This window comes from Moschus berezovskii, chromosome 26, assembly GCF_049115385.1.
Source record: "Moschus berezovskii isolate FMDL1 chromosome 26, NW_MosBer_1.0, whole genome shotgun sequence".
NCBI lineage: Eukaryota > Metazoa > Chordata > Mammalia > Artiodactyla > Moschidae > Moschus > Moschus berezovskii.
The window spans coordinates 48,216,751-48,230,841 of record NC_142485.1 but is presented as its reverse complement, the minus strand read 5'-3'; the positions used below and the strand labels follow the sequence as shown (position 1 = coordinate 48,230,841).

General features: G+C 46.8%; 1 long non-coding RNA gene across 2 annotated transcripts; it reads right to left on the bottom strand.

Annotated features, from left to right (window-relative positions):
* Positions 1 to 3,683: 3,683 nt before the first annotated feature.
* On the bottom strand, positions 3,684 to 12,281 carry LOC148773809 (uncharacterized). 2 transcript variants are annotated; one of them, XR_016036480.1, is made up of 4 exons: positions 12,170 to 12,281; positions 7,162 to 7,266; positions 6,076 to 6,145; positions 3,684 to 3,731 (listed from the first exon to the last, which is right to left on the bottom strand). It is a non-coding gene; the product is annotated as an uncharacterized LOC148773809 (long non-coding RNA). The 2 variants fall into 2 exon arrangements; XR_016036481.1 differs by lacking the exon at positions 3,684 to 3,731 and adding an exon at positions 3,946 to 4,339.
* Between the last annotated feature and the right edge of the window lie 1,810 nt (positions 12,282 to 14,091).

Here is a 14,091-nt window from a genome sequence, read left to right as displayed (position 1 = left end):
TGTTTCAAATTTGCTGACATATTGAGTGCAGCACTGCAATAGCATCATCTTTTAGGATTTGAAATAGCTCAACTGGAATTTCATCACCTCCACTAGCTTTTTTCGTAGTGATGCTTCCTAAGGCTGTGACTTCATATTCTGTGATGTCTGGCTCTAGATGAGTGATCACATCTTTGTGATTATCTGGGTCATGAAGATCTTTTTTGTACAGTTCTTCTGTGTTTTTGCTACCTCTTCTTAATACATTCTGCTTTGCTAGGTCCATACCAGTTCTGTCTTTTATTGTGCCCATCTTTGCATGAAATGTTCCCTTGGTATCTCTAATTTTCTTGAGATATCTAGTCTTTCCTGTTCTATTGTTTTCCTCTATCTCTTTGCATTGATCACCGAGGAAGACTTTCTTATCTCTCCTTGCTATTCTTTGGAACTCCGTATTCAGGAGGGTATATCTTTCCTTTTTCCTTTGCCTTTAGCTTCTATTCTTTCCTCAGCTATTTGTAAGCCCTCCTCAGACAACCATTTTGCCTTTTTGCATTTCTTTTTCTTGGGGATGGTCTTGATCACTGCCTCCGATACAATGTCATGAACCTCAGTCCACAGTTCTTCAGTGACTCTATCGGATCTAATCACTTGAATCTATTTGTCACGTCTACTGCATAATCATAAGGGATTTTATTTAGGTCATACCTGAATGGCTGCAAAGCATGAAATCAATCTAATTTCAGTCTTGACCATATGGTGATGTCCATGTATAGAGTCTTCTCTTATGTATGTGGAAGCAGGTATTTGCTATGACCAGTGTGTCCCCTTAGCAAAACTCTGTTAGCCTTTGCCCTGCTTCGTTTTGGACTCCACGGCCAAATTTGCCTGTAACTCTAAGTATCTCCTGACTTCCTACTTTTTCATTCCAGTCCCCTAAAATGAAAAGGACATCTTTTTGGGTGTTCGTTCCAGAAGGTCTCGTAGGTCTTCAACGTCAGCTTCTTCAGCATTAATGGGATTCCTGGGAGTTGATATACTACTTAATGAATGATAGGGAGTAGGAGAAAAAGGCATCTTCTGAAAAACAGGTGACTTGGGCGAGGCACTTATGGGAGAACAAATCACATTTAGGAAAGATAAATCCTTAGGAGGATATATGGGAGATATGGGGAGTTTTGTGATATTGTCTGTTTGTCTGGTGCTTTTTCCAAAAAATAGTCTTTTCCCAGACTTTTTCCAAAAAGCAAAGCTAAAATAGATCGATTGGTAGGTAGGTAAAGATAAGGTGAAAAGTCTTAGGCAAATCATATTTATTCATGACGAACTTTCTCTGATTTTAACACTATCTCCAAAAGTAAATCAAAAGTCAATTAAAACTGACTCAAATGCATTCCTTGCTATAGTTGAACAATACACAGCTTCTTTATACATTCATTTGTTGACGGACATCTAGGTTGCTTCCATGTCCTAGCTACTGTAAGTAGTGCTGCAATGAACACTGGGGAACATGTGTCTTTGGGAATTTGCTGTATGATGCAGGGAACCCAAAGCTGGTGCTTTGTGACAACCTAGAGGGGTGGAACGGGGAGGGAGGTTCAACAGGGAGGGGCCATATGTACACCTATGGCCAATTCGAGTCAATGTTTGGCAGAAACCATCACAATATTGTAAAGTAATTATCCTCTAATTAAAAATAAAAATTATAAAAAGTTAATTCATTTAAAAGGTAAAAACGCAGGCAAATCTTATTTCTCCCTGAGGAAAGGCCTATGATTCTGAGTTTAAAGTTACATATAGTAAGTTTTATGCCACTATTAACAATTGTAATACATCAAAACATTGAGAGAAGCCATAACAGCAGTATCTAAATCTTTAGGTCTATATACAGTGATAAAAACTGGAAAATACAAAAACGCTACCAATCAACACCACTAAATATTAATGACAAGTCTGGTTGTTTGGGTGCTGTTTAAACAGCTGGTATTAGGGCTCAATTTGAGTTTGTAAAGGGTGTCCCTGGTGGCTAAAATGGTAAAGAATCCACCTGTAATGCAGGTGACCTGGGTTTGATCCCAGAATCTGGAAGATCCCCTGGAGAAGGGAATGGCTCGCCACTCCAGTATTCTTGCCTGGAGAATGCCATGGACAGAGGAGCCTGGTGGGTTACAGTCCACGGGATCGCACAGAGTCAGACATGATTGACTAACACTATCACTTAGAATATAGAAACTCAACAGTGCTGATGTTTAAATCTGCTAAAAAGTAAGTTAGATGCAGAGAAACATCATTTAAAATGCTATATAAATTTTCATCATACACACATAATACAAAAACATTTTCTGTTAAGAAAGATTTGCTCATCATGTTTAATAGGAAATAATGAAACGTCATGGAAACAGTCCAGTAGGGAAACTTTTACTATTTATCTTTCTAAATCATGTGTTTTTTCCTTCCAAATCTGTGTATCTGTTCTTCTGTTTACAAAACTGGGTCATCACACATTTGACCCATCTGTAGATCCTTGAGAAGACACTCTAAAGGCATCAGATGCAAACTGAGCATCAACTGAAAGAGAAGGAAAGAATTATATTTTTTACAGAAAATACTTGGGCTAACTAAGATTAGTAAAAGAAAACAAAAAACAAAAAAAAAACCCTGAGACCTTTCCTAGTATTCTGAAAAATGAAATTTATCTACAGATGAAACAACATAAAATACTGATCACGATTACAATTTTATAATCAGCTCATGGTCGCATGTGGGGCTGCGTATCAGAGCTCCTGGTTTTCTCACTCTTCATTCATTCACTCAATAACTATGTGCAAAGGTTCTGTAACAAGCACTGGAATTACAAGATGAAGGTGACCCAGTCCACCCTGAAAAATGATATGTCCTTAACTGGAAAAACAGACAAACAGGCAATTTCCACACAGAGTCACAAATGCGAAGATATAAAAGATGGCACAAGGAACGCCAGGAAGGGGCAGCCGGCTTTGTGTCAATACTGCCAGCTTTTTGGTGGAGGTGATATGTATGTAGCTGCCTGAAGGACAGGAGAAAGTACAGGAGATGGAGGGGAGAAGCACGTACAAAGACCGGAGGTGAGGAAAGGAATCTGTGGGATCCCACAGAGTCTGGCTGGTCAGATGCAGAGCTAAGGGGCAGAGTAAGGTGGGAAAGAGATAAGGCCTAGTACTTGGGCAGGACCCAAATTGATGTGGGTGTTTGGAGCATTTCCTGAGGGGAAAAGATAAACTGGTGACGTATTCAGTGACAGAGAAACTTTAAAGTCACCCACCAAGTGATAGCCACATAAACGTGACTGTTTGAGTCTGGGTTTCCTAGCCTTAACCACTACCAGACACTTGAGAAGTTGATGAACTCCACGTTTTCTGAGAATAGTGTCAGGGTGCAGGAAGATAGCTCCAGGGATGGAGGAAGTAGAAGGATACAGCTAGAAATAAAAAGAAATACAAAGACCTTCAGAGATTGCTTTTCAAGCTATGGTACATGATGAATAAATGAGGAAGAAGGATATTTTTCACTATGACTGCTCATGCTTTCATATTTTTCATTAGCTACGTATAAAAAAAAATATTTAACACAGCATCTGTTATCCAAGCAATGGAAAGAGATGCCATTTATTGTTTACAGTGTATTTCAGAAATCAATGTCTAAATTTAATTCATATGTTTTGGCAACATACCTTCTGTTAGTTCTCTAGCTATCCTGTCCATCTCCCATCGCATCTGAAATAAGTCAAATATTTATGTTTAACATAAACAAGTTATATGTTTATGACTTATTAAATGTTACTTTTAAATAATACTTTTAGAGACTAGACCTAATTTGAAGATTACTTCAGAAGAAAAAAATCACATAAATAAAAGAAAATGAATTCCTACTTATTCTGCTTATAGATAACAGAGAACATATATACGGAATGCTATTTAGATTAATCTGATCAAAGTACAATAAATACCAGTCTATCAAGGACACATAATTTCAGAGAATTAGGGAATGACCCATAATCCTCGGAATGACCCACAAGATTACTATCTTCTCCCCTAAAAGCTCCTGGCCTACATATGTACTTCTGAGACTTTATTTCGATTTCTAGGTGAGGATCCTGTTCAAATGCAGGAAGTAGTTTGACTCAAATGTTAATAAGGAGAACACATCTGTGATTTTCTTTAAACTTGTCCATTTAACGAAAACAAAAAAAGTGAGAAAATTATACACAAGAAAACAATGTACCAGCAAGACTGAATTCTAAAGGTGTTAGTGAGAAGGATTCTCTCGTGAGTGTTGGTTTCCAAACTATGTCCCATAGAAGCGGAAGGTCTCACAGGGGTCACTGCAGGGTTAAGGAACAGAGAAGTCACAGCTGCAGGGGCTCTGGCCACTCTTTAGCTAAACGGTTCTATACTTGTCTCCCTTTTATAGAACACGGTTCCATGCAGAAGTTTTAAAAGAAAGGTTGTTTTCTTCGAAGAAAAAGCTTTTTGTAAGGTATGAGAGTCATTGATTTACTCTGACAACTGTGAGGAAACAAACTTCTGTAGTGTAAGTCCCTCAGTCTGTAGTGCTTTGTTATGGCAGCCCAAGCAAACTAACACAGAAACTATACTAAAGTTTCATAAAACGTGACCACTGGGGGAAACTGGAGAAAGTGTATTTCTCTGTAATATAGGTCTTATAACCACATGTGAGCCTGCAATTATCAATAATAATTTCAATTTTTAAAAAATTTAAAATAAAATGACACATCCAAGCTGTGTGAAGTGAAGTGAAAGAAGCTCAGTCATGTCCAACTACTTGCGACCCCACGGACTATATAGTCCATGGAATTCTCCAGGCCAGAATACTGGAGTGGGTAGCCTTTCCTTTCTCCAGGGGATCTTCACAATCCAGAGACCAAACCCAGGTCTCCCGCACTGCAGGTGGATTCTTTACTAGCTGAGTCACAAGGGAAGCCCTCCAAGCTGTGTGCTTCGGTACAAAAGCCAGTAAGTGAGACCAAGTGCAGAAAGCATTTGAGACCAAGTGCAGAAAGCATTTATTCATGGGGCAGAGGGAGACCAGTGTGGTGGAAACCAGGCTTTTCACTGCAAGAGGCGTAAGTTATAAACACAGAAAGAGAGAAAACTAGAATCATCCCTGTTATATGGGAATTGTAGAGTTTGAATTTATGATTTTTGGTAAAGAGGTGTATAAATAAATTTACCTGAAACCACGTGCATGTGAGCATAATAAATACACATTCCCTAATTCTACGCACTAACTGCATTTGGACTCAGTGATGCCCCAGGAGCCGTGAGCACTCCCAGTACCCAAATCTTGGTCTCCTAGTACCATTCTGAGCTAAAAGTCACCAAGGATTCCTTGGAGAAGTGGTTGCTTCCAGGGCTGGGGCAAGGGAAGTACCAGATGAACCTGGACTATCGTGGGACACTAGAAAGTAAGGAAGTGCTCAGATAATGACCAGGGCCCAGAACTCACCCTGAGGGGGCCTCTTTTTAGCCAAATCTGGGACAATTGAGCATGGAAATAAATACTGATGGTAACATATGACAACCCATTGAATAAAACAGGGAGGACAATTGGGTGAGAGCTAACTGAAGAGCAGGACACTCATATCCTATCAAGGGATTTTCCCATAAAATGCTCAGGAATCACCAAGGGGAAAGTAACTCTGTGAAGAAGCCTGGCCAACACCACTTGACCACAAATCGAAGGACGTCACTAAAGCTTTCGTCCCCGGACAGGATGGAATGAGAAGGGGATATTCCCACATAATCTGAAGTTCTAGACACACCAAAACAACTGCTTATAACCTTTGAAAGCACCAGGTCCTAAGAAGAAGGACAGGCAGACTGAAGCCACACGAGGTCCCGGTTGTGGCTGAGGGGGCCACAACCCGTCATATCCACAGTGAGTTCCCAACTTGGAGTGGGAGGGAGCTGATGGGCCAGCAACTCTTGTAACTTTCATTAAAATGTCCTGTGTTTCCTTTCTATAAGTTTGAGATTATTTCCAAACAATGGAAAAGGGAGGGTGGCATCAGTTTCACGCCAGGGGTCAATACTTAACCTGTGTGCAGAGCCCTTGCATCTCAGAGCAGGCCTTTTCCTCGTCTCTCTTTAAATCCTCCATTTCCTTCCTGTTGAAGAAGAAAAGTTAACAGTATCACTGATGAGTCATTGCTCAGGGTCACTGTGGTGGCTGGTTTGCACACCTGTTCTCTATACCCTACAGCCAGCCACTGGTCTGTCAGTGTCCTGCACTGTTACTGCCACTGGTCCAACTGGATCCCAACCTGGGAACCAGAGGAACCCTGCCAGCACTAAGTACAATCCTTCCACGACATTCCTCAGCCGCACAGCACATGTAATCTCTCTCCAGCACGTGGGAGTGCTCTTCACACCCAGAAGCATAACGATCAACACAGCCTTACATTTGCTGACGTCTGCTGTCAAAAGGGTCCCAGCACCAAACTTAGGGAAAATGGTTCCTGGAGGGAAGAAACCTTTCGGATTTCAGAATTGCTGTAACGTAATAGTGATCGCTGGGTGACCATCCACTCTGAATTCTGCACTTTAATCGTCAGGCACTTTTATCAAATCAATCCCACAGCCTCGGCAGTTTAGAGCTGAGCTCATTTAAATTAAAAAAAAAGAAAAGAAAAGCCAAACCCTTCTGAGATGAGGCTCTGATGGTGAAAGCTGAAATCCACTGACAGGTAACCCTCCACAATACACACAGCTCCTGTCTCAGTGCTCAGGCCCCTGCCCCAGACCCCTGACTTTGACACACTGAAATCAACAGACCAAGAATGAACCTTGGACAAAAGCACAGCTGAAACCATTATCAGGACAAGAACAAACAGATTCTACTGGTCCAGGAAGGTTGTAAGAGGCCCTCTTGCCCCTACAGGGATGCAGGATGCCTCCTCTGACCATTGAACACGCTCTGGATTATTCTGTAGGATGCCTGAGCCCGCCCGTGCCCATCAATGCTGGTCGGAGGGCAGCACAGTTCTCTGCGACTGTTCCTGGAACATGGGTTATCTGTGAACACATCCCACTTTCTACAGTAATGCCCTCTGAGCTTCTTCTACGATGAGCAAATCATGTCCGGGATGGGTGGTTGGGGTGGGACCACTGAGCTGGCCCTTACCTCTAGGCAGCCTGCCTCCTTTCTGAAGCTTCAAGCTCTTGTCGGCTCCTCCCCAGCTCATTTTTCAAGAGCGTGCATTCTTCAGAACACTTTTCCAACTTGATTCTGGATAACAAACTTTAAAAAGAAAGAAGAGTGGGAATTCAAAGAGCTGGTCACCAGACAGAGTCTGGGCTTGTAATGACCCACAGCCACACTTTCTTTTCCTAGATGAGGACACAAAGCACCAGTTCCTTCCCTGTGTCCAGCATGAACCTGCTCTGGTTTGCACCTCCCAAGAGATAAGCTACAGGAAAACAAAGCTTTCTTAGCTCCTAAAAGAGCCATTGACTAACGTATTCGTCACCGTGGTTCTCTGTGTTTAGAGCTGGCCTGTTCCTGCATCTCCTTACCTTCACTGAAATGTCAGCGTGCTCACAGCTGGCACCAATGCAAGATGCTGGATGAGAGTCCTCATGAGGTTTTTCAAGGAAATCCCCCCCCCAGGGACTCCGAGCACAAAGCTGAGGAACACAAGGACTCGGGAAGCTGAATCCTATGGGGAGTGTCCTTTATCCCACACCCTGAGTTCGGCACTGGAGCAAACTGGAAAGATGCCCACGTTAGCAGACGGAGGGTGATCCGATGCAGTGTGGAACCTTCAGGAGGGGAAAGCAAGTACTGACAGAGGCCGCCCAGGCCAAGTCTGCCTGGAGTCTTGGCTTCCGATGCTCTTAGAGTCTCCCTGGAAGGTAACTCCATTGATGTGCAATGAATGAGCAACTGCTCAATGAAGGTCACGGGGAGGCAACTTGAAACACACACCTGCTGCCCAGAAAATCTATCCTAACTGACATTTATTCCCCTAAACATTAGGTCTCTACCTGGCATTAGCTTCTAGTTTTTTCAATCTAAAAGTACTCAAAGCACATGACCTCGTATGTTTAATATGTTATTCTTATAATATCAAGCATAAGTATCTCCTTCATAGGCATAAGTACGATTTCATTTTTCTCATGAGGAATTAAAGAGAAAAATGAAGACATAGAAGTCAATGGAATTTCAAAAGACATGAAGGGTTTTGAGGAGAGTGATCACAAATGAGGTCAATTTGGAAAACCAAATGGATTCGAGGCAGGTGTGTGTGTGTGTGTGTGTGTCACAAATGAGGTGTGTGTGACAAATAAGGTCAATTTGGAAAACCAAATGGATTCGAGGCAGGTGTGTGTGTGTGTGTGTGTGTGTGTGTGTCACAAATGAGGTGTGTGTGACAAATGAGGTCAATTTGGAAAACCAAATGGATTCGAAGCAGGTGTGTGTGTGTGTGTGCGTGTGCGTGTGTGTGTGTGTGTGTGTGTGTGTGCGTGTGTGTGCGCATGCGCACGAGGTGGGGGGGAGTTCAGTTTCCAGTTTCCTGGACCTCGAATAAGATGGTGCTTGCCTTATTCCAGCCCTCCACATTCAGCAGATAACCAGAGCCTGTGCAAAGCTGATCATCTAACGTGTGGTGTCCTCACAGAAGGTTATAGAGACCTCCAGTGGCCCTCAAACCAAAACCCGAATGCTGAAACCAAAGCTGTGAGCATGAAGCAACACAAACACGGGGTTACCCTGAGGCCAACACCTACATCAGTGTGGAGAAACCACACCAGGGGCGCGTGTCCTGGGATGGTTCCCTGGAATAGGTTAAAGTGGTCCCAGATTAAGAGGCTCCCAAGTCATCTTGGCAAAAGCAAAACACATCCTTTCTGCAGGGAGAATCCTCTACGACAGCTCTCAGGATTCCCAGAGATAAACTTCATGTGAACATGAGCTCACAATCAAAGGTCACCACAACGTATGTGGGAAAGGAACACTTATGACAGAAGCCAAAACAACAGAATTAGATCCCAGATATTGGAACTGTCCGCCACAGACTTGGGATAAATATTATTAAATGTTTACTTAAATAAATGAAGGGAATAAAAAGTGGACAAGCAAGCCACAAGATGCTATCAGAAACGATCAGGCAGGACCAAATAGAATGTTTGAAAATGAAAAAAAAAAAAAAATCAATGTCAAAATAAAAGCTCACTGGTAGATTAGATATAGCTGAAGAAAGAATCACTGACTTAGAACACAAAGATATGAAAAAGTACCCAGAATGTTTCATGTACAGAAAAGAAGATGGAAGAAATGAAAGAGAGGTTAAGAAAAGGAGGAAAAGTGAAAGGATCTAATATCATACATCCAACTGAAAAGGCCACTGAGGGGAGAGGCAATATTTTACAAAGAAAGGCTGAAAGATTTTCATAGGACACAAATCTATATGTTCAGCAGGCATAACGTTTCTAAGTGCGGTAAATAAAAAGAAAACCGCACCTATGCCCTACGACCCAACAAGTCCATTCTTAGGTACACCAACACCGAGAACAAAAAAATGGGGCTCCCCAGAGCCCCCCAGGGGTCAGCACTATCCTGACTCAGAAGAGTGACCCTGGGGGGCGGGTGCTGGGTGCTGGTGACACAGATGTGTCCAATGCATCAGCAATTCTTCCAACTGAACACACGCGTGTCTTGTGTGTGTGTGCACATAACACTTCAATAACAAGTTAAAACGAAAGAAATACACACACCTAAACACCCCCAAGAAAACCCACAAAAGATGGAGAAGCTAATAGCAACCAGAGGACACAACTCAGATCACCTACTGTGGGGACATAATAACAGCCTCTAAAAGAGGTCTGCACCCAGAACCTGCAAATATGCTTGCCCTTTCATAGCAAAGAGGGACCAATACAACAAACAGAACAAAAGCTGCTAATTCACTGCCCTTAGATGGAAAGAGCGTCTCCGACTGTCCACGAGGGCCCTCCACTGTGGAAGAGCAGGCAGAAGACTGGGAGTCAGGATGGAGCGCGAGGAGGATCAGTCCATCACTGCTGGCGTTAGAGGAGGAAGGTGTGGATCAAGAGTGGGAGGCCTGCAGGTTTCCTCCCGAGCTTCCAGAAAGGAAGGTGGCTGCCGACACTGAGATTCCCGCCCAGTCGTAGACACTTCTGATTTCCAGGTTCCAGCACCATGAAATCCCAAGTTGTGATGCTTTAAGCCTCTGACTTCCTGGTAACTCACCACCGCAGCAAGAGAAAATGGATGCTCACACAGAGCAGCCTGCCCAGGGCAGAGGGCAGCCTTCAGCTGCGCCTCAAGGTTTGTGCTTCTAGGAAGACCAGCCTTCAGAAATGGGAGAGAAGCTGAGACATTTTCAGCTAAACAAAAACTAAGGGAATGTACTCCAAAGACAGTTTCACGAAAGGCCACACATCAGAGTAAAGAAGATGGTCCCATAAAGAAGGCATCTAACCAGGCATCCAAGCTGAGGACCATTCAGTAAAACTCCCAGGCTGGAGTTTTGAAAATCGTCCATGTCCAAATGCCTTGAAACAATTTACCAGGACAGACTCACGAGGAAACATAAGATCTGAACAGGCCTGCAAATAAGGGTTACAGATGCCGGACAATGGAGCCTTCTCCGCCCACCCACCTAGGGCTGAAAGCTGCAAACACCTGTCTCACTCCCGGCTGCAGCCCCGGCTGTGACAGCACGTGACAGGTGCCCAGGAAACCCCGTCCAGTGATCCAGACACCACTGAGACCTGAACTGTGACGTTAGCCGCGGGGCCAACAAGCCAAGGTGTGCCACAAGTCAGGAGAAGCAGAGAGGACCAGCACAGCCCGCCGGGCCCGGGGGCTGGGTGCAGGACTAAGACAGCGCTGGGCTCCTGTGCCTGTCCACAGGGAAGTGCCCGAGACAGACGGCAGAGACGGCGTGTGGCTGCTGGGCTCTCGAAGGTCCCCGAGTGTGCCTGCAGCCTGATGTGGACTCGCAGGTCCACCGGGCCCCAGCCCAGCGTGTGATCGCAGCCGCAATGGGAACGGCGGGTCCACGCGTTCCCCTGAGGCTGCGCGCCACTCGTGAGGCCCAGCGCCACCTCTGCTGCAGGGAAGAGGGGATTCAGAAACCAGCACACCACGACCAAGGCGCCAGGTCATTGGGGGACCCCTGCGTCCAAGACTGAGGTCTAGAGCAAGGTCTAGAGAGTGACAAACAGTCCAGGCGCCTTGGGGAGGAGTGAGGGGGGTCTGGGAACAGAGCCTGGGGCTCCTGGCTATGCTAATATTTTCTTTCTCAAGCTGGGAGGTGCACTGACATTTATTCCTTTTAGTTCATCATAAATCCCACATGATGCGTTTTCCTGTGAAGCCACGTGCCATGGTCACCTAGCGGGCAGGAGGTGGCGCCTCAGCTGGACTCACCTGCGTGTGCTGTGGGCCAGTGTCCTGTGCCCAGACAAGGGACACACCTCACGAAGCCTCTGTCTCCACAGGACACGGGGACCTTGTGGGAGTGCTGTGTGGACGCTCACAGGGCCAAAAGACAGTGCATAGAGCCAAAACCACAACACACAGCTGTGCCTGGCCTGCAGTCGCCCGGGTCATCTCCTGGGTGGTGCTATGAGGCTTCTGGAAAAGATCTTTAGGCATCCTGGGCTCCTGAGATGGAGCGGGTGCCGGCCTGAACCCCAGGGGGACCGGGGAGGAGGGCCAGGCTGCATACCTGATGCTCCATCACCGGCTCACAGACCGCCTCCCCACCTTTAGCCTCCCCTCAGGCCTCTCCAGCCCCCTAGCTTCCTGGTGGGGCTCAGAGGATGGGCGTGTGACACGAGATAACAGATGATGGAGACTGTATTTTTAAAGTCAGACTCTTCGGGACTTCCCTGGCAGTCCAGTGGTGAAGACGCCATGCGTCCACCACAGGGCCACAGGTTCGATCCCTGGTGAGGGAACTAAGATCTCTCATGCCATGTGCACAGTGCGGCAGAAAGAAAAGTTACAACCTTTGTAAAATAACCTGTTCTTTCAGGGCTCAAAACTCAGGTAACAAGTACTTGTGTGACTCTGAACAATCTGCCCAAATTCAATTTCAAATCTGGGTTCTGGGCAACAAACCCTGGACCTGAGATCCTGCAGAGGCTGGGTGTCGAACCTGTGCAGCTGGAGCGCCTCCTGCAGCTGCACTGTCTCCGGGCTCAGCCACCGCACATGGCCCCGCTCCAGCTTCCCCCTCCTGTGCAGCTGCTCCCACAGGCCTCAGTCCATCTCCTGAGACTCTGTGTGCAACGTTGCCAGCTCGGCCTTCTGACCCTGCAGCACGTCAACCTTGAGCTGGAAGGCTCGCTCCAGCTTCCTCCTCTCCTCTGCAAAGGCCCTTTTCATCACCTCCATTTCCCTCTCGTGGTCATTAACCTGAGGAGAGACGCATGAGTGATGTCGACTGGGGGCCCCCAAACACAATTCACTTGACGAATCAAGGCTGCCGGACCCAGCATCCAAACAGCGGGTGGCCCGGCTTCAACAGGCTGCCGGGGCCCGTGAAAGGCTCCCCATGGCTTGTGTGGCCGCCTGCTTCCGTCACTTCCTGTAACCTCTGCTGCAGCCTTGCGGGGAGGCCCTGCAGGTGCAGAAGGGAGGCTGGCGGCCGTAGGAGGAGGGCAGGGGGGAGCAACACCCTCCACGAGGCATGGAAGTCAAGGCCACAGCAGGAACCCAGGGGCAGGACCACCCCGCTGCCGTGGTGACGCCTGGCAAGTCATGGGCACCATTTCTCCACAAAACCCACCACAACCGAGTGACAGAGCAAGAGACACATTCACCCAACAAGACAGGCTTGGCCAGGGAGGCCTAGGAGCCCCTGTGTGCTAAATCGCTTCAGTCGTGTCTGACTCTGTGCCACCCTGTGGACTGTAGCCCACCAGGCTCCTTTGTCCATGGGATTCTCCAGATAAGTAGACGGGAGTGGTTGCCATGCTCTCCTCCAGGGGATCTTCCCAACCCAGGGATCAAACCTGCAGCTCTTATGTCTCCTGTACTGGCGACATAGCTCCTCTTTTCCACTAGTGCCACCTGGGGAGCCCCTGGCGCGGGGCAATCCCAGGAACTACGATTCTGCTCCCAGAATCTGCTTCAGCTGCAACAGAGCCAGGGGCTGTGACTTCCCAGTGCAGGGCAAACAGGGAGGTCTGGCCTGTGCACCGGCCTCCGGACACAGGGAGGGACCCCGCTCCCTCCCGTTATTAGCTACTCCTTCCGTCCTGCCTCCTTCCGAAGGGGGTGGAGGCAGAAAGTCAAGGTCACGCACATTCCCTGCACACCTCTGTCCCGCTGAGGGCACTCACTATGGGCAGATGTGTACGCAGATGCGTCTCAGCAGCAGGAAGTTCCCCGATCTCTGTGGCCTCGTTCAGTCCCCTGACCTTGGTCTCCAGCTGGATCTTGAGTTCTTCGTAATGCTCCTTCAACTGCTCCAACGTGATCTGTTTTTATACTTGCTGGGGCGGAATCACCCACGAACGTGACGGTGCCTGAAAATAAGAAGACATGTCCCTTGATGCTCTGCCCAGGACACCACGGGACCCGATCCAAACTCCAAGCCGACCCTGGAGGAAGCACAGCCTTCCGTGGGCTCTTTCTAACAGAGGACGGCGGCACTGGTGCTCAGAGGCCACGGGCCGGGGACTGTCTGCTGTGCCAAGTTCTCCAAGTTGGCATTTTTACAGATCAGCATTTCAAGTCTTTGCTAGAACACAGGTCACTCAAAGGTAGAAACAAGGAGGAGGTCTCCTGCTAGATCTGTGAGGCTACAGGGGGCCCATGCCTACCCGTTTGACCACGGCAGGCACACAGAGGGGCAGGGACCACAGGAAAATGTGACCAGGGCTCAGACAGCACTTCGGGACGAGGCGTGACAAAGCCATGTCTTCAAGCTCTGTTTCAGCTTCCTCCTTTTTTCAGAGGCCCTCGCCGCTCACTGTTACATCACATAAAGCACGAGGGGGTCTCAAAGAAAATGTCACGCAAACTAAGCTGTCGTGGACTGAGGCTCCAACAGATCATAGGGAGGGGGTGGGA